At 36.6% G+C, this 20813-nt stretch overlaps 2 protein-coding genes across 8 annotated transcripts in view; one reads left to right on the top strand and one right to left on the bottom strand.

Moving 5' to 3' along the window:
* Positions 1–20813, top strand: part of LOC139949514 (uncharacterized) — a 266216-nt gene that overhangs the window by 1868 nt on the left and 243535 nt on the right. For 4 of the 7 annotated variants that reach the window (XR_011787552.1, XM_071947882.1, XM_071947881.1 and 1 more), the window contains 2 exons: positions 831–968; positions 7826–7911. The gene's annotated coding sequence lies outside the window, so the exon portion shown is untranslated. Of the gene's footprint in view, positions 1–830; positions 969–7825; positions 7912–18212; positions 18348–20813 lie in introns of those variants that run through there. The other 3 variants (XM_071947883.1, XM_071947887.1, XM_071947884.1) reach the window with 3 other exon arrangements.
* Positions 1–20813, bottom strand: part of LOC139949512 (uncharacterized) — a 287926-nt gene that overhangs the window by 194765 nt on the left and 72348 nt on the right. The gene's annotated exons all lie outside the window — the stretch shown is intronic.

Here is a 20813-nt window from a genome sequence, read left to right as displayed (position 1 = left end):
TTTCTGTACAAACTTTATCGAAGTGGTAAGAAACTGTTGCTGTGCCGAATTGATTTATGAAAAATAAACAAGTATGACATGAAATTGTTTTTGGTTTTCCCCTCGTGGTTATTTTCTGTTGATCAGTATCGGCAAGCCAAGCCGTTTTTTGGTTCTTCCGTTTTGTTTTTTTGATCTTTATTGTTGATTTTGTTTTACTTTTTAGTTACCATTTTAGTAATCTTAGTTGTTATTACTTCTCTATTGTTTGGCTGTTGAGTTATTGTTGTTTTTTGACTGGTTGTTGGTTTAGACGTTTCACTCGGTTTTGTTTCAGTCATTGGGGAGGAGTGAAGACGCCGTCTGAAAAAAACAGAAGGAGAAAAAAAACTTCGTTGAGCATTGAGGGAGCAAAAAGTTTCAGTTGAATTTTAAAAACCTTTGAATATTTCGAATGTTCCAAGAGCACAATATAACTCATCACTACAACTTGACTACAGATTTAATTGTACGTTACTGATGACTTGTATACACAACTAAGTCAGCCTTCTTTGTGTGTCTTTGTTCAAACGAGGATTTAGTCAAATCTGGAAAAATATCATTTTTATACTACCACGATTTGATGTATACACTGTATGTTATTTAAATGAAACTTGTTATTTCATCAACTAGAGAAATGGGTTTCAAAAGTCTTCAAATTTAATTATTACCTTAGCTACATGTCTATAGCCTGGCCCCTTCTAAGTCATTTAGACCCTTTTCCATCACACATGCGTAGGGAACCAGACCCAACGTTCTATGGCCATTGTGTAAACAACGTGCCTGCATCCTGTCTGTTAATTTTCGTATAGAATGCAAGGTTTTCTGAGCTGACGAAGTGTTAAACTGGGAAGAGGAGAAATATGAACGTAACTTGCTTCAAACCAGATGATTATATCTCAGTGTGAGTCAAGGAAGGTCCATGGAAGAGAGCAATTGAAATACATCAGGTACGTGAATCAAATTCAATTTGTAGAAATGTGCGCGCGCTCAATTAACAACAACATAAAAGGGCGCCCTCTGTTATTACTTATGTAGGTCCTTTCTGACACCAAGGCTTGGGTTCCAACTCTAGCCCTCTTATTTAATGTAAACCTGTACCAAATGTGCACGTTTTCTAACTTGCCGAGAAAGCCAAGCTTTTAAATAGATAGCGCTAAAAACAACAAGTCAATAACGTCAGATGCTGGTATTGTTCAGAGTAAAGAAGTTTTGTCCTTGTGACAGTTTCCTCGCTAAGCAAAGTCAATAACGTCAGATGCTGGTATTGTTCAGAGTAAAGAAGTTTTGTCCTTATGACAGTTTCCTCGCTAAGCATGCAAAGGAACAGGAGGTAACTTTTTAGCTTTGGTGGTCTTTGACGTAACCAAGAAATTCCATTTGGAAGTGGGAGGGGGCAAGCAAGGGCAAAGACATAATTCACGGGTTGGGGCTTTGATGTGTTGGACCATTCATTTTGAGATGTTTTTGATCTCTTTTGGGATGGGTGCACGGGGCCAGGGTTCTGCTGCCGCCCTCGCCTCCATTGCGCCGCGGGTGCTGGTTGTTAACATTTTTTTGTAATGCTTGAAACTTGCCTCAGAAGACATTAGAGAATCAAATCCTAAAGCAAACATTGAAATGCATTTTCGTGTAGACATAATTGCATGGGCAGACCTATTTGCTGAATAAAGCAATATTTTAATTGCACGAATTAAAACCTTGTAAAAACTAAATATTCCGGAAAGAAACTTTACTTCAAAAAAAAGTATTTTAGTACAATAAATTACTAAACCTTAAAATATTTTAAAAACGCTGGTCCATTAATGAACTTTTCTTCTCCAGTGTGGCTTTGTATTTTGGTAAATAGATTGATTTCTTTTTAAGTAAAAAAAAATACTGTAACATCAAAAGGAAATTTGTCTTTTTCGGCGAGGCCGGCATTCGAACTCGGATATGTCGTTTTAAGTGTGATTATCACTGCACCTTAACTCATTGAGCTAGTGTGGTAGTGCTTTTATTAGTGTATTATTGAAGTCTCTTATGGTCTGTTGTTCACGTCCCAGTGATCAAACCACCGTCCCACAATGCACCTGGATTTATTTGCCTTTATCAGATTAAAAACCGGCACTGGCAAGCACCAACGTGCTAGGGCGATTCGTTAGGCGCTGGTACTGTCTCTGAATTCCGAATCGGTATGAGCCACCGGTTCCGAGTTCGATCCCGGCCCCTCGCAATAATACGAAACAAGGCATTAATTACTGGGAAAGACACCAGTATGGTTTGGGAGCCGCTTTGTTTACCCTGAGCGAGGGGGGCAAGGACTGCTAGGGTTGAGAGATAGGGAAGGATATACTGTGAAGTCGGTTGTCATACCAGAAGGGTGCTATATGGAAGCCGGTAAGGGGCCTCTGTTAGTGGTTTATGTGTTGCGCGGACCATAAATTGCAATGGGGGAATAACCCGAATCGCGGCTCCTGAATACCTGACAAATCGCAGAGTAACTTTTTGTTTTTTATTTTGATAATATTTTTCTATTCCGTGTTGTATGTTTTATTTAATTGGAAAGATCGACGGCTAAGAGAGGCACAGTCCCAAACATACATCAATTGACGGGGAAGATATAAAAACAAATTAAATAATAATTATCTCGTCGCGACAATTTATTTTTAATGTTTTGTTTGGGTATGTTTGGTGTAAAAAAAAAAAAACAATTAGGCGCTTACCACCTCAAGCAATCATCGAACAAACAGATGTTTAAAGACCTTTTGTAATCCTTTGTTGTTTTTGGACTGTTTTAAAGTTTGAATCATATAGTATAAAACAGAACTCGGGTAAGTACTGAGTGAGTATACAGTGCTAACACACACCGATTGGGTAAAAAACAAAATTAATATTCTTTATCCCCGATGCAAACTTAACTTATATTAAATTGTTTGCAGTACCCGCTGCTAAAACATTGGATTCTAAATGCCTCAAACCACCGGGCAGTGTCGGTGGTCTAGTTGGTAAGACACTGCGCTAGGATGTCAAAGATCGTGGGTTCGAATCCCAGCCGAGTAATATGCATTATTTTTTTTATTTTATCCATTTTTTTTATACAGAACTTGGGTATGTACTTGGTATTTTTTACAGTGCTAACACACATCGGTGTATATGGGTAAAAACCAAAAATAGTTAATATTTGTTATCCCCGATATAAACTTAACTTCTATTATATATTATAGGGTTGTACAAAATGTGTGAACACTTTATTTCATCATGGGTTTTTCTTTCGAGATATTCTCGAAACTCTGGTGCAAATAATGTCCACTCAAGAAGAATAATCCTTTTAGGAATACACAATCTGAGAACCGTTTTTAACTCATAGGGAGAAAAATTGATAATTTGTTCCATTTGCAGTACTTTGAAGTAAAACTACTCTGAAATGCATTACATACTACCCAAATCTGCTTTACTTCTCTTTATACCACGTAAGTTTTCATGCAAGCATTTTATTAGCATAATACTTACATCCTGTTTTCTATACTGTCCACCCAGGTTTAATTAAAAAGGAGAACCGTTCTTTTTAGAACTTAGAAGTCTCCCGAAAAATCCGATAAATCTACTCTGCGGTAGTATAACAATAGCAAGGCAGTTCTCTAAAAGAACAAACTCCATCTGGTGTGTAGACACACACATGATGTAACAGCAAACCAAATTGATACCTCATCACCATGCAATGCCTCAAATCATATATTTTATTTGTTCATTATTATATTTCCAACAAACGTATACTAAGCAAGGAATATTTATTTTAGCATTTCCGTAATGAGCAGAAACTACTTGACTATGACCTCCAAATTCCTAACAACGTTACCAACCTACCCCCCTCTCTTTGGTCGCGAGTTTTAACGAGCTTAAAATGCTGTCCCAAACAAATGTCAAAACCTTCTCATCAGTATAATTTACATGGGGAATCTGGCATCCTAGACTGTAGCCGGCAAAAACTTAAACCAAGGGTTGACAACACTACAACATGTAAGGACTGAATCTGTCTATGTCCCAGCTAGATACCTTGTATAACGTAGTAAAAATGAGACCGTTAAGTTGGCATAGCGCCCTCAATTTGCACCGTTTTCGTCGATTTATGTATTGTTCTTTTCAGTCGTAGGGAGTCATAGAGTTGTATGAGTCATACAATGACCAATGTGATGTTGAATTGAAATTCTGGATTTCTATATTATTTAATTATTCACAGTTTCTATTCTGCACAGTTGCAAGTCCAAACAAGCTTCACACAAATAATTGCCAGTAAATTAAACAAAGTTTATATTGGAGAAGATGCTATTAGGCAAACCAATGAGCTTTGCACACGGTTACGTGCAACGACGGGCCGAGCACAAAACAAACCATTTACTTAGTCTCGTTATAAACACAGTTAGAACTATATTTATGGAAAGGAAGAATATTCCTGAACTAGTAACGTGAGGCCTTACCGTAGGCTGACGTTGCCAGTAATGGGTTAACACAGACTGACCAATGTTCACTCGATGTAATGTGTTTGTGCACAGAAAGTAGCCTATGGTTTTACATTGCCCTCATTGTAATGATTTTGCTGCCAATACTTTTAAGATAAATCTCCCGAAGAAGTTGCAAATCCCTATATTTATACCCTCAAATTAGTTATTAGAAGGAGAAGCTGTCAGGTACAGTCGGTCAACTTCGCGATTTTCTTTATACCAGCCCGACTTCTCGCCGTACACAACGCAAAAGCCACGGCGCTCGGACTCGCTCAAACCTCAGTAATTTCAAAGTCTAACCATACTCTCATAAAAAAACCATGTTTTGTGGGAGAATACGGAAATATCAAATAGCTAATTAAATTTAAATTAGTGTCACAAAAAACAAGCAAACAAAAAATCATTGACTATGACCACCAAAATCCAAACTACGTTACACCCCCCCCCCCCCTTTTACGGGGTAAAACGGTGTTGTCTAAACCTTCGCATCAGCTCAATACTTATTTTAGCACTTTTATTACATGGGGAATCTGGCACCCTACACTGTAGCCGGTAAAATCTTAAACTAAGTGGTTGACAACATTACAACATGTAAGGACTGAATCTGTCTATGTCCCAGCTAGATACCCTGTATAACGTAGTAAAAATGAGACCGTTAAGTTGGCATAGCGCCCTCAACTTGCTCTGTTTTCCTCGATTAATTCATTGTTCTGTTCAGTCGTAGGGAGTCATAGAGTTGTAGGAGTCATTCAATGACCAATGTGATGTTGAATTGAAATTCTGTAAATCTATATTATTTAATTATTCACAGTTGATATTCTGCACAGTTGCAAGTCCAAACAAGCTTCACACAAATAATTGCCAGTAAATTAAACAAAGTTTATATTGGAGAAGATGCTATTAGGCAAACCAATGAGCTTTGCACACGGTTACGTGCAACGACGGGCCGAGCACAAAACAAACCATTTACTTAGTCTGGTTATACACAAAATTAGAACTATATTTATGGAAAGGAAGAATATTCCTGAGTTAGTAACATGATACCTTACCGGTGGCTGACGTTGCCAGTAATGGGTAAACACAGATTGACCAATGTTCACTCGATGTCATGTGTTTGTTTCACAGAAAATAGCTTATGGTTTATATTGCCCTCATTGTAATGATTTTGCTGCCAATACTTTTAAGATAAATCTCCAGAAGAAGCTGCAAATCCATATATTTACACCCTCAAATTATTTTATTAGAAGGGGCAGCTGACAGCTACTAGTCGGACACATTCGCGATCTCCCTTATCACAGCCCGACTTCACGCCGTACACAGCGCAAAAACCACGGCGCTCGGGCTCACTCAAGCCTCACTAATTTAGGTAGTCTACCCATACTCTCAAAAAGAAACCTGTTTTGTAGTAGAATACTGGAAATATCAAACAGCAAATATGATTAAAAGCGTTGTCACAAAAAAACCTACTTGACTATGACTACCAAAATGCAAACTACGTTACCCCTCCCCCCCTCTTTTACGGGCTAAAACGCTGTCCCAAGCAATGTTATCAAAACCTTCTCATCAGTATAATGCTTATTTTAGCACTTTTATTACATTGGTAATCTGTCATCCTAGACTGTTGCCGGCAAAAACTTAAACCGAGGAGTTGACAACACTATGACATGTAAGGACTGAATCTGTTTATGTCCCAGCTAGACACCGCGTATAACGTAGTAAAAATGAGACCGTTAAGTTGGCATAGCGCCCTCAGTTTTCCTCGATTCAGTCATTGTTCTTTTCAGTCGTAGGGAGTCATAGAGTTGTAGGAGTCCAACAATGACCAATGTGATGTTGAATTGGAATTCTGTTGTTCTATATTATGTAATTATTCACAGTTTATATTATGCACTGTTGCCAGTCCAAACAAGCTTCACAAAAATATTTGCCAGTAAATTAAACAAAGTTTATATTGGAGAAAATGCTATTAGGCAAACCAATGAGCTTTGCACACGGTTACGTGCAACGATGGGCCGAGCACAAAACAAACCATTTACTTAGTCTCGTACCTCAAAAATGTACGTAGTCTAACCATACTCTCAAAAAGAAACCTGTTTTTTGGGAAAATACAGGAAATACAAAACAGCAAAATAATGTGATATAAATCATTGTAAAAAAAAGGTAATAATAATAATTCACTATGACCACCAAAATCCAGCCGACGTTACCCCCCCCCCCCCCTCTTTTACTTTTTATGGTTGCATAACTCCGCAGTTAGCGGAATCGTGAAATTAGACCATGTATTTTATATCCATCGCTAAGCTTGCTCCACGAATTAACAACACTGGCTTACAGTCTAAGCCGTATCATTTCGTTCTTGTAATTTTTAAACTTTCAAAAAGATCGGATTGAGATACGTATCATCTTGAAGCGACTAAGTTTCCCATCAGGCACACCGACCTTCCAGGCCCCTTGCTCACGGTCAAGGAAATAATGTCGCTTTTTGAGATTCTCTGGCCAGAAAATGTAAGATGTCTCGACTAGATAGTCGTACTTTTTTGGGACCGTTAAATTGACATAGCTCCCTCACCGGGCTAAGTCGTTATCCACTGTTCTTCTTGTCGGGGCTTTTTGTTCAAGAAGTTGATGGAGTCCCATGAGGTCCAATGTGGTTTGGACTTTAAATTAAATCTCATTCCAAGGGAAATCCTTAGCTTGGCCTCCATTGTTTTTTCCTCTCAGCCTCGATATGAAGGTGCTAAGACAGAGTGCAAAAATTGTTGTTTATTAGAAGTAAACGAAGAAGTGGGAAGTTTTCTGTAATGTGAAATGGAATATACGCCGACTGTATACGTGTGTGTACTTCTGAAGGATTTAACTTGTATTTGAAAAACTTATTGTTCACGCCTTAGCAAAAAAACAAAACAAATCAAAGTTTCCAATAATTTCGCTCCTCAGCAAATTAATACTGGGCGACGCTTCATACTCTTCTTCGTTTTACCAAGATGTAAACTCATGTGGTAGGCCAACTACTTTGATGTTCTTCTGTAATGTGGTGATCCCTTGATAAAACTTTCTTGGTTTTCCCTCTGACTAGGTTGCAATACCACAAATATTCTAACTAGGTCACTCATTTACAAAGTGTAAAACAATTAAAATTTAAGGTTAAATTTTGCGAATTACTGCTTGTATTACTTCAAAAACATAGCAATCGGATAGTTAGAAACTGCTAGTGCCACAATTTTCTCTCCTCTGAAACCAATTGTAATCAAACCGAGGCAGAAAGGGAAATTGGTCTGGTCACTTAGTTCTAACTTCAAAATCCGTATATGTTATTGTTATTGCAGTCTGGATCACGGGGCGACAAAGAAAGATGGAAGGTGCTTCGATTATGGCTCAGTGGAGATTGGTTGCTGTTGATACTTATCATGTGGTAAGTCAAACAAGATTTTTTATTTTACAATATGAAATCCTAAAATAATTACATATCTAGTCAAATGCTGAATGGTTTGGAAAACAACTGCGTGGCGTGTTTTTTCCTTAGTGACAATCAAGTGAATTTAGAGACTGTGACAAATTAGTATGCATATGGCTATGTATAGACTTTAGAATCCCACTTTGAATCTTATTATTATATGCGATGAAAGTTATATAATACTAGAATGGATGTTTCAGTTTGCATTGTTCTGATGTAGCAGTCAGTCTGTACTATTCTGAAATCGTACAGCAAGCTATGGGTTAGCCCGGTATGCTTGCGTTCATTGTGAATAGCATCCAGTGCCAATTGTATTTTAACAATGGTCTGTCTGCCAATAGTGCCAGCTCTACATTACTTCCAATATAGCTATGTCAGCCACTGCTAGTACCAGAAAGGGTTCTTAGGCTGGCTCAGGTGTTTTGACCCTTAACCTTAAAAGAGCAAATAAGTGTATCCAAACATATATGGAAGGAATAATGTCTGCCCCCCCCCCCCCCTTTTCGTTAGATAAAAAACATAAGTGTGTGGGTAAAAAACAAAAATAATAATGCTTAAAAGCTTGAATTCGTTTCAATATATTTTGTTGTCATAGTAAGTTCTGAGTTGAAAAAAAATGTATCCAAACCTATATGAAAGGGATAATGCCCGGCCCTATTCTTGTTAAGTATTTTGAAAATTTCATTTGCTTCGAGGGACCGTGTTCACATAGGGACCGTACCAAACTTTGTTGGACATGATTAAAGGTTGTCTGAACTTATATAACACTATACAAAAGATGGTTTCAGTTGGCGTGGCTTTTGAACAATGGTGTGGTTGCCAGTTCCTTTGTAACTAGTCTTTGCTTCCTATAGATATGTAGATCACTGCCAGTGGTACAAAACGGCACTTTGGCAGGCTTGGATATATATAATAACACATAAACATGAAGAAACCAATGTCCACTGATAAACTCTTTGAAAATTAAGTGCAGATTAAATATTGAATTGTACTCATGAGCCTTTCTATGCAAAAATCACTAATGAATTCAAACAAATCTTAAAAGCTTGAATTTAGCTTTGGAAATAATTGTATCCAAACTTATATGGAAGGAAAAGTACTTGTTCATGAAAAAAAAACATAATTTAAAACAATGCTTGAAAGCTTAAATTACGTTTAAATATGATTTGTTGTCATAGTGTTTTTTGGGCGTGAAATAAATGTATCTAAACCTATGAAAGGGATATTGCCTGGCCCTATTCTTGTTAAGTATTTTGACACTTTCATTTGCTTCGATGGACCGTGTTCACGTAGGGACCGTACCAAACTTTGTTCGATATGATTAAAGGTTGCCTGAACATAGCATTGTACTGGTCTGGTCTGTTATATAACACTACAAAAGATGGTTTCAGTTGGCATGGTTTTTAAACAATGGTGTGGTTGCCAGTTCCTTTGTAACTAGTCTTTGCTTCCTATAGATATGTAGATCATTGCCAGTTGTACGAAAAGGCACTTTGGCAGGCTTGGATTTATATAATAACACAGAAAAAGGAAGATACCCATGTCCGATGATAAACTCTTTGAAAATTAATTGCAGATTAAATATTGAAATGTACTCATGAGCCTTTTTTGTGGGCAAAATTCACATATAAATAAAAACAAATCTTAAAAGTTTGAATTTAGTTTTGTAAATAAGTGTATCCAAACTTGTATGGAGGGAAAAGTGCCTGCCTTTTTTTTTGTTCATGAAAACAAAAATTAGTTTAAAACAATGCTTTAAAGCAAAGCTTAAATAACGTTTAAATATAATTTGTTGTCATAGTATTTTCCTGGCGTGAAATAAATACATCTAATTGCTTGGCCTTTTTTTGTTCAGTATTTGACACTTGCATTTGCTGCGAGGGACCGTGTTCACATAGGGACCGTAACAAACTTTTTGTGGATATTATTCAATTGCCTGAACTTAGCATTGTACTGGTCTGGTCTGTTATATAACACTACAAAGGTTGGTTTCAGTTGGCATGGTTTTTGAACAATGGTGTGGTTGCCAGTTCCTTTGTCACTAGTCTTTGCTTCCTATAGATATGTAGATCACTGCCAGTAGTACGAAAAGGCACTTTGGCAGGCTTGGATATATATATAATAACACAGAAAAAGGAAGATATACCAATGTCCACTGATAAACTCTTTGAAAATTAATTGCAGGTTAAATATTGATTTGTACTCATAAGTCTTTTTTGTTAATGCAAAATTCACATATATACTTAAACAAAATCTTAAAAGCTTGAATTTAGTTTTAGAAATAAGTGTATCCAAACTTATATGGAAGAACAAGTGCCTGTCTCTTTTTTTTCCCATGAAAACAAACATTAATTTAAAACAATGCTTAAAAGCTTGAATTACTTTTAAATATAATTTGTTGTCATAGTATTTTCCTGGCGTGAAATAAATGCATCTAAACATAAGAAAAGGTTGTTGCCTGGCCCTTTTTTTGTTCAGTATTTGACACTTTCATTTGCTTTGAGGGACCGTGTTCACATAGGGACCGTACCAAACCTTTTGTGGCTATGATTAAAGGTTGCCTGAACTTAGCATTGTACTGGTCTGGTCTGTTATATAACACTACAAAGGTTGGTTTCAGTTGGCGTGGTTTTTAAACAATGGTATGGTTGCCAGTTCCTTTGTAACTAGTCTTTGCTTCCTATAGATATGTAGATCACTGCCAGTAGTACGAAAAGGCACTTTGGCAGGCTTGGATATATATAATAACACAGAAAAAGGAAGATACCAATGTTCACTGATAAACTCTTTGAAAATTAATTGCAGATTAAATATTGAATTGTACTTATGAGCCTTTTTTTTCACAATTCACATATTAATTTAAAAAAATCTTAAAAGCTTGAGTTTAGTTTTGGAAAAAAGGGTATCCATACTTATAAGGAAGGAAAAGTGCCTGCTTCTTTGTTTGTCCATAAAAACAAAAATTAATTTAAAACAATGCTTAAAAGCTTGAATAACGTTTAAATATAGTTTGTAGTCATAGTATTTTCTTGGCGTGAAATAAATGCATCTAAACCTATGAAAGGGTTAATACCTTGCCCTTTTAGTTCAGTATTTGCGATTGCATTTGCTGCGAGGGACCGTGTTCACATAGGGATCGTAACTTTTTGTGGATATGGTTAAAGGTTGCCTGAACTTAGCATTGTACTGGTCTGGTCTGTTATATAACAATTCAAAGGTTGGTTTCAGTTGGCATGGTTTTTGAACAATGGTGTGGTTGCCAGTTCATTTGTAACTAGTCTTTGCTTCATATAGATATGTAGATGACTGCCAGTTGTACGAAAAGGCACTTTGGCAGGCTTGGATATATATAATAACAAAAAAAGGAAGAAACCAATGTCAACTGACAAACTCTTTGAAGATTAATTGCAGATTAAATGTTGAATTGTACTCATGAGCCTTTTTGTTTTGCAAAATTCACATATATATTAAAACAAATCTTAAAAGCTTGAATTTAGTTTTGGAAATAAGTGTATCCAAACTTATATGGAAGGAAAATTGCCTGCCTCTTATTTTGGTCATGAAAACAAAAATTAATTTAAAACAATGCTTAAAAGCTTGAATTACGTTTAAATATAATTTGTTGTCATAGTATTTTCCTGGCGTGAATTAAATGCATCTAAACATATGACAGGGATATTGCCTGGCCTTTTTTGTTCAGTATTTGACAATTTCATTTGCTTCGAGGGACCGTGTTCACATAGGGACCGTAACACACTTTTTGTGGATATGATTAAAGGTTGCCTGAACTTAGCATTGTACTGGTCTGGTCTGTTATATAACACTACAAAGGTTGGTTTCAGTTGGCGTGGTTTTTGAACAATGGTGTGGTTGCCAGTTCCTTTGTAAACTAGTCTTTGCTTCCTATAGATATGTAGATCACTGCCAGTAGTACGAAAAGGCACTTTGGCAGGCTTGGATATATATAATAACACAGAAAAAAAGAAGAAACCAATGTCCACTGATAAAATCTTTGAAAGATAATTTCATAATAAACATTGAATTGTACTTTCAAGCTTGTTTTTTCCTAATAAATCACTCATAAATTAAAACAGTTCTTAAAAGTTCTTAAAAGTCTAATTTTGAAATATATTTGGGATTATTTGTTGGTCTTGTTTTTTTCTCTCCCATGAAATAAGTCATATCCAAACTTGTATGGAAAGAATAGTGCCTGCCCCCCTCCTTTTTCGTTCATTAAAAAACATTACATTAATAAACTTAAATTACGTTTCAATATATTTTGTTGTCATAGTATATTCTGCGTTGATTTTTTTTTATACAAACCTATATGAAAGGAACATTGCCTGGCCCTATTCTTGTTAAGTATTTGACACTTTGGTTTGCTTCGAGGGACCGAGTTCACATAGGAACCGTAACAAACTTTGTTGAATATGATTAAAGGTTGCCTGAACTAAGGCATTGTACTGGTCTGGTCTGTTATATAACAATTCAAAGGTTGGTTTCAGTTGGCGTGGTTTTTGAACAATGGTGTGGTTGCCAGTTCCTTTGTAAACTAGTCTTTGCTTCCTATAGATATGTAGATCACTGCCAGTAGTACGAAAAGGCACTTTGGCAGGCTTGGATATATATTATAACACAGAAAAAAAGAAGAAACCAATGTCCACTGATAAACTCTTTGAAAATTAATTGCAGATTAAATATTGAATTGTACTTATAAGCCTTTTTTTCAGAATTCACATATTAATTTAAACAAATCTTAAAAGCTTGAATTTAGGTTTGGAAATAAGGGTATCCATACTTATAAGGAAGAAAAAGTGCCTGCTTCTTTTTTTTGTCCATTAAAACAAAAATTAATTTAAAACAATGCTTAAAAGCTTGAATAACGTTTAAATATAGTTTGTTGTCATAGTATTTTCCTGGCGTGAATTAAATGCATCTAAACATATGACAGGGATATTGCCTGGCCTTTTTTGTTCAGTATTTGACAATTTCATTTGCTTCGAGGGACCGTGTTCACATAGGGACCGTAACACACTTTTTGTGGATATGATTAAAGGTTGCCTGAACTTAGCATTGTACTGGTCTGGTCTGTTATATAACACTACAAAGGTTGGTTTCAGTTGGCGTGGTTTTTGAACAATGGTGTGGTTGCCAGTTCCTTTGTAAACTAGTCTTTGCTTCCTATAGATATGTAGATCACTGCCAGTAGTACGAAAAGGCACTTTGGCAGGCTTGGATATATATAATAACACAGAAAAAAAGAAGAAACCAATGTCCACTGATAAAATCTTTGAAAGATAATTTCATAATAAACATTGAATTGTACTTTCAAGCTTGTTTTTTCCTAATAAATCACTCATAAATTAAAACAGTTCTTAAAAGTTCTTAAAAGTCTAATTTTGAAATATATTTGGGATTATTTGTTGGTCTTGTTTTTTTCTCTCCCATGAAATAAGTCATATCCAAACTTGTATGGAAAGAATAGTGCCTACCCCCCTCCTTTTTCGTTCATTAAAAAACATTACATTAATAAACTTAAATTACGTTTCAATATATTTTGTTGTCATAGTATATTCTGCGTTGATTTTTTTTTATACAAACCTATATGAAAGGAACATTGCCTGGCCCTATTCTTGTTAAGTATTTGACACTTTGGTTTGCTTCGAGGGACCGAGTTCACATAGGAACCGTAACAAACTTTGTTGAATATGATTAAAGGTTGCCTGAACTAAGGCATTGTACTGGTCTGGTCTGTTATATAACAATTCAAAGGTTGGTTTCAGTTGGCGTGGTTTTTGAACAATGGTGTGGTTGCCAGTTCCTTTGTAAACTAGTCTTTGCTTCCTATAGATATGTAGATCACTGCCAGTAGTACGAAAAGGCACTTTGGCAGGCTTGGATATATATTATAACACAGAAAAAAAGAAGAAACCAATGTCCACTGATAAACTCTTTGAAAATTAATTGCAGATTAAATATTGAATTGTACTTATAAGCCTTTTTTTCAGAATTCACATATTAATTTAAACAAATCTTAAAAGCTTGAATTTAGTTTTGGAAATAAGGGTATCCATACTTATAAGGAAGAAAAAGTGCCTGCTTCTTTTTTGTGTCCATTAAAACAAAAATTAATTTAAAACAATGCTTACAAGCTTGAATAACGTTTAAATATAGTTTGTTGTCATAGTATTTTCCTGGCGTGACTTAAATGCATCTAAACATATGAAAGGGTTGTTGCCTGGCCCTTTTTTGTTCAGTATTTGACACTTTCATTTGCTGCGAGGGACCGTGTTCACATAGGGACCGTAACACACTTTTTGTGGATATGATTAAAGGTTGCCTGAACTTAGCATTGTACTGGTCTGGTCTGTTTTATAACACTACAAAGGTTGGTTTCAGTTGGCGTGGTTTTTGAACAATGGTGTGGTTGCCAGTTCCTTTGTAACTAGTCTTTGCTTCCTATAGATATGTAGATCACTGCCAGTAGTACGAAAAGGCACTTTGGCAGGTTTGGATATATATAATAACACCGAAAAAGGAAGATACCAATGTCCACTGATAAACTCTTTGAAAATTAATTGCAGATTAAATATTGAATTGTACTCATGAGCCCTTTTTTGTGCAAAAATCACATATAAATAAAAACAAATCGTAAACGCTTGAGTTTAGTTTTTGAAATAAGTGTATCCAAACTTATATGGAAGGAAAAGTGCCTGTCTCTTTTATTTCATGAAAACAAAAATTAATTTAATAAAATGCTTAAAAGCTTGAACTACGTTTAAATATAATTTGTTGTCATAGTATTTTCCTGGCGTGAAATAAATGCATCTACACCTATGAAAGAGATATTGATATTGCCTGGCTTTTTTTGTTCAGTATTTGACACTTGCATTTCCTTCGAGGGACCGTGTTCACATAGGGACCGTAACAAACTTTTTGTGGATATGATTAAAGGTTGCCTGAACTTAGCTTTGTACTGGTCTGGTCTGTTATATAACACTACTAAGGTTGGTTTCAGTTGGTGTGGTTTTGAACAATGGTGTGGTTGCTAGTTCCTTTGTAACTAGTCTTTGCTTCCTATAGACATGTAGATATGTAGGAAATGTGACTGCCTCTTTTTTGGTTCATGAAACCAAAAACTAATTTAAAACAATCCTTAAAAGCTTGAATTACTTTTAAATATAATTGGTTGTCATAGGATTTTCCTGACGTAAAATAAATGCATCTAAACCTATGCCAGGGATATTGCCTGGCCTTTTTTGTTCAGTACTTGGCACTTTCATTTGCTGCGAGGGACCGTGTTCACATAGGGACCGTAACAAACTTTTTGCGGATATGATTAAAGGTTGCGTGAACTTAGCATTGTAATGGTGTGGTCTGTTATATAACACTACAAAGGTTCGTTTCAGTTGGCGTGGTTTTTGAACAATGGTGTGGTTGCCAGTTCCTTTGAAACTAGTCTTTGCTTCCTATAGATATGTAGATCACTGCCAGTAGTACGAAAAGGTACTTTTGCAGACTTGGATATTAACACAAAAAAGGAAGAAACCAATGTCCACTGATAAACTCTTTGAAAATTAATTGTTAAAACAGTTCTTAAAAGCTTGAATTTAATTTAGCAATATATTTTTTTTCTTTTTTTTTCTCGCATGAAATAAGTGATATCCAAACTTATATGGAAGGAATAATGCCTGCCCCCCCCCCCTTTTCGTTCATAAAAACCCATTAGTTTAAACAATGCTCAAAAGCTTGATATATTTTTTGTCATAGTAATTTCTGCGTTGAAATAAAGGTATCCAAATCTATAAAAAAGGGATATTGCCTGGCTTTTTTTTTGTTCAGTATTTGACACTTGCATTTGCTGCGAGGGACCGTGTTCACATATAGGGACCGTACCAAACTTTGTTGGATATAACACTACAAAGGTTGGTTTCAGTTGGCGTGGTTTTTGAACAATCGTGTGTTTGCCAGTTCCTTTGTAACTAGTCTTTGCTTCCTATAGATATGTAGATCACTGCCAGTGGTACGAAAAGGCACTTTGGTAGGCTTAGATCCAATAACAGAAAAAGAAGAAACCAGTGTCCATTGATACAATCTATAAAAAAAACTAATTGCACAATAAATATTGACTTAAGCTTGATCATTGATCAGGTGGGGAGGATTTCAACCCTCAAAACACCATAGTTTGCAACAGGGGATCTTCTGTGCATGCGTCTATGGGAAACCATAGCTAGCACGAAGATTCCGTCTTGATGGATCTAACATTACAATTTGACAAGCAGACCATTGCTTAGCGAAGACTGCTACAATTCGGAATTCTATAGATTGAACACTGCATAACCATGCCAACTGACACCACCCATTCTGTTGTTATAATTATCATAGCATCGAACTGTGCATGTTAAGGTGACTCAGGGAAATGCTGATAAGTTTCAGCAACCTTTAATCCTATGATTCCACAAAATGTTTGGTATTTTCCCTATGTGATGGCAGGATCCCCAACAGCAAAATACAAAGTGTAAATCACTGTACACTAGTGTCAAGCCCTGAAATTCGTTCCAATGTCGGTTTCGATAAATGCATTACATTCAGGCATGTCGTAACTATTCATATATTATATTTATTTATAGCTTTAAAAAATGACTTCAAATTTGTATCCATTTGATATAACTTTTTAACACACTTGTCTGGGGGAATAATACGCAATGATATTTTTAAAGCCTTTTTTCAAATAATTTTGTTGATGGTTTTCTTCCCCTCTTTCTCTACAAACGAAAGTTTGGTAAAATGTATCCATTTTGCAGACCCTCTCCGACATAACAAATTCCACATAAATTTCAACCTTGAATTGTCTTCAATGAAATGTTCGTTGATAAAACCTAAATACTTTTTATTTTATCATAAACAAACTTATGGAAACTTCTTATTGAATTGTTTCAAGAAGTATAAATATGTCAAGCGATTGTTTTTTAGGATTTCCTGCATTATCCATACCGAGGTTGGAATGAAGTTTGCCTGACACTATTAATTGACAGTTTTAATTGCTGTGAGGGACTTTTTAACACACTTGTCTGTTAAGGATCGTAACAAGCTTGTGTGGAGGCGTAGAATTAAAGGTTTTCAGAAACTTCGTATGTCACAGGTCCCTTCACGAACCCACGTTCAAAACATGGCACATTTACGTCTACATAATTTATTATATAATAGATATAGACTACAATAAATAGACTACAATAAATGATCAAGTTGCCGCTGTTATGCAGTACTCCATCTACAGAACTCTAAATCTTGACTACAAAGAGCAATCATGGGTTAGCTTTGACCTGACGTGCCTTGGTTCAAAGGAAATTCAACCACAATGCATTCTATAGAGGTCTCTAAACATGCCGCTTGCCAACTGCAATGTTCATCTGGACCAATATCTCTACGTGTTCTTGTTTCCTCTAGCTCATCCATTGCATACAAAGATGAAGCCCTGGCAGACGTTTTTTTCTTGAGTTCACAAAATTTCGTCTTCATTTTGTCAGCCCTTTTTGTTGAAGAAATCTCCTCCCGTATACGGAGCCTGTTTCTCTTTTTTTCTGAAAGTCCAAACACAATTGTAAAATCACTTAAAATGGTATGATTAATGATCCAGTTTTGATAGCTACGGCAATCCAAAAGTGCTCATTAACGTGACCGGCTTACTGTTCCTTCAACACCCCCCCCCCCCCCCACACACACACACACACACCTAGTGGATGGTGGCGGGTACTCACCACACAAAATAAATTCCCATATCATCAACCAACGATATTCAAAAATATTTAACCAATATTTAAAGTCTCCCAGCCTTGTGAAAACCTATCGAACAATATTTTCCGACAAATAAACTACAAATTTCCTTTAAACTTTTGGGGTCAGCCGTTTTGAATGTTTACCTCAAGAAAAAAATACCAGACAACTTTGAAGTCTAAAATTAAAAATGTATCCAGTCTTCTCAAAAGTTGAAGCACAGAACTTCTTCAGGTTTGGATAGATTGTTGTAAATCATGACCCCAAAACGTTATTATTCAAAAGAAACTCTTGTTTGTGTTAGTTTGGTGCGCCCCTGGATGGCGAATCAAAGCAATTTCAGTATACCTCCCTCTAGTGGCGCAGCAAGGCTTTGGGCAGGGGACCAGTCTACTGTCAGACGTGGTACCCCGCCTCTCGTATAGTTTGTTAACATTACACTACCACTCAATGGTCATGTACAACTACTCAATGTACATGTACAATGTGTTATGTACATGTGCGCAAACAGAAGCTAACGGAACAAGTGACTCCAAAACACACCACTGTTTTATGAGTTTTGGCGCTGAGTTGAGAGACTGACATTCAACAAAGTAACAGGTAAATTGACACTTTAAATGGTAATGTACATGTACTTTTATTTGTACGTAATTCTCTGTTCCTTGCTTCTCCTTGTCACGTTTTAGTTTTTAGTTAGGTGTTTAGTTGGACTACCGACCAACACCAAGTCCGTTGTTGCATAACGCGTCGGCAGCAGGGTATCGAGCCCAGCCGTCGATTTCACCAAACTCTTCCTAACTTAGGATTAATCTTAGGGCTTAGGGCGGGTTCAGTTTCATATCCAAATACGTTGGACGCATTGAACCCATCCTAAGTTAGGACGAGTTACTCGTCCTAACTCGAGTTAGGATTAATCTTAGCGTTTCGTGAAATCGGCTGCTGGTCCAGTACTTACTGCATACATGTACTAAGTAGATGTAGTGGCCTGGTATTTTCGTAGGCTAGGTGTAGGACGTCATTGCCATTGCACTGACGTTTTGAGAATAAATACTCTCTACAATGTGAACACACAATTCATTTCATGTTTATGTTTGTACCTGTTTCAGAAAGTTAAAATTGCGGTAAAATTAAGGCATCTTCTTTTTATAGTATGTGGACCATTTGTATGTCTGAAATTTGGACCGATTTTTGGGGTTAAACAAAGAATTGACTAGAGTGGGATTCGAACCAACGACCTCCGGATTAACGTGCCTGATACTATTGTCATAAGTAAAAGCTATTTGGTTTATTTATACTTTGTAATAAACTAAGAGCTACCTGGCATGATGTCAAATAGCCCTGGTAGGACGTCAGTCAATGCCACTGCACTGTAGTCCTGGGTATAAAGTACTCCTAGAACTATTTCTGTTTCGTCCGGCTATCGTCTCCCGTAACCTCATAGGTTTATATCTCTCACGCGTTAAACGATCATGGTTCAATCATTGTTCAATGAATTTGGAATCAGAAATCTCTCTTTATTTTAAATTTAATCTCGCCAAAATTAGGCTCTATGTGTCCTTTGATATCTCAATGTCCGAGGGGGCGACCAGAGAACCCACTCCGCAGCCTCAAAAAATGTTAAAAGTTATAAATTCTTACAGTAATTCAGTCCCCAACGACTCCGTTTTACCACTACACTAAAAATGCTGATTGTCCCCAAACTCTGACAAACGTGTAGAATTAACGCACACGTTGGTCCGTCCTAGAATTTAAAAAAAACACTCGAACCGTGCTTTGTGTACAAAATATATGGACACGCGTCTAGGAATCAGACGTCTGGTTCCCTGACGCGTGTCCATATGTTTTTGTACGCAAAGCACGGGTGGAGTGTTTTTTTAATCTAGGACAAACGTGTGTAGATAATTCTCCGCGTTTTTCTTGGGAAAAAAATAATATGCGCACGCTCGTCACGTGGCGTGACTTCGCGATGCTTCCGGCAGAGTTCGGGGGGAAATCAGCATTTGTAGTGTAGTGGTAAAACGGATGAGTTGGGGACTGAATTACTGTAAGAATTTATAACTTTTAACATTTTTTGAGGCTGCAGAGTGGGTTCTCTGGTCGCCCCCTCGGACATTGAGATATCAAAGCACACATAGAGCCTAATTTTGGTGAGATTAAAATAAAAATAAAGAGAGATTTCTGATTCCAAAATTCATTGAACACTGATTGAACTATGATCGTTTAACGCGTGAGAGATATAAACCTATGAGGTTACGGGAGACGATAGCCGGACAAAACCGAAATAGTTCTTGGAGTTCTTTACAATGCGAAAACAAATTTGACTAAAGTTTTCATTATTTTTTACCTGATTTGAGAAGTTGAAATTCCGGTCATATATTCTTAGTGTCCCTTAGTACATTTTCAATTAGTTCACACCTAACAATTATGTCCATGAAAGAAATTATTGCCGAAAAAATAGGCCGAAGTTCTGCACTGGTGATGTGATCATCATGTACCAATTGATAGTGTGAGCTAAAGTGCGCATGGCTTTGAGTATAGTGCCTGATTGGCAGTACGTCGGGTGCAATCATTGAATATGACCCTTTTTAAATTTGCGCAAGCCAGTCGTGCGTTCATAAAAAGGCAAGAAGAAAACGAAGTTTGGGCCGTAACAAATATGCAGCTTGCGCAAATTAAAAAAGACTGTCACATTTCCAACTGTCACATTTCCAGTGCAAGAAAGTGTTTACAAGCACAGGGCTGTATGCTTCGTTTTTGAAAGGGCAAGGGCACCAAGGCATATTCTCTTTGGCAAAGGGCACCCTATGAGGAAATTGTAAATTTGTACAGGAGCATTTCAAGGGCACCAAGGCAATGACAAGGGGCAACGGAGGCAACTGCAAGCAAGTCCGTTTGCGCTGGCTTTTCTCAAAATATTAACAACAAAGAAGACAAATGGTACGGGACCTTTATACCCTGGACTCTGTCGCGTTGCATGCAAAACGGAGGAGTCCAATCTGAGCTAGATGTCATATACAATTTTGACAGCCCATGCCTTTCAGTTTCAACTAATTCGAGGTAGAAGATTTCGAGTATGGAACGTCACC

Source organism: Asterias amurensis, chromosome 17, assembly GCF_032118995.1.
Source record: "Asterias amurensis chromosome 17, ASM3211899v1".
Lineage (NCBI taxonomy): Eukaryota > Metazoa > Echinodermata > Asteroidea > Forcipulatida > Asteriidae > Asterias > Asterias amurensis.
Note: the sequence above shows the minus strand (reverse complement) of the source record. Positions and strands in the feature narration are given on the sequence as shown.